Raw genomic sequence first — 587 nt, 5'->3', positions numbered from 1 at the left:
GTTGAGACACAGATGTAGAGAACAAACGGATGGACACCAAGGGGGGAAAGCCGTGGGGGGGTGGGGATGGTGGTGTGATGAATTGGGCAATTGGGACTGACATGTATACACTGATGTGTATAAAATTGATGACTAATAAGAACCTGCTGTATAAAAAAATAAATAAAATAAAATTCAAAAAAAAATTTTTTTTTCTTTGCTTTTTTGTTATTGGGCAGTTTGTTTTCTTCTTATTGAGTTTTGAGAGTTCTTTTCATAGTCCACATACAAATAGTTTGTCAGGTGTTTGATTTGCAAATATTTCTCCCAATCTGTTGCATGTCCTTTATTTTTCTTAACATTGTATTTCAAAAATTAGAAAATTTAATTTTGATAAATTCATCAACTTATTTGAGTATGATTTTTTTAAAAGATACTGTCAAGTAGTCATTTTTAATTTTTTAAAATTTTATTTATTTATTTACTTACTTACTTGATTTGCAAATGTTTCTCCCAATCTGTTGCATGTCCTTTATTTTTCTTAACATTGTCTTTCAAAAATTAGAAAATTTAATTTTGATAAATTCATCAACTTATTTATTTGAGTA

Source organism: Physeter macrocephalus, chromosome 16, assembly GCF_002837175.3.
Source record: "Physeter macrocephalus isolate SW-GA chromosome 16, ASM283717v5, whole genome shotgun sequence".
Lineage (NCBI taxonomy): Eukaryota > Metazoa > Chordata > Mammalia > Artiodactyla > Physeteridae > Physeter > Physeter macrocephalus.
Note: the sequence above shows the minus strand (reverse complement) of the source record.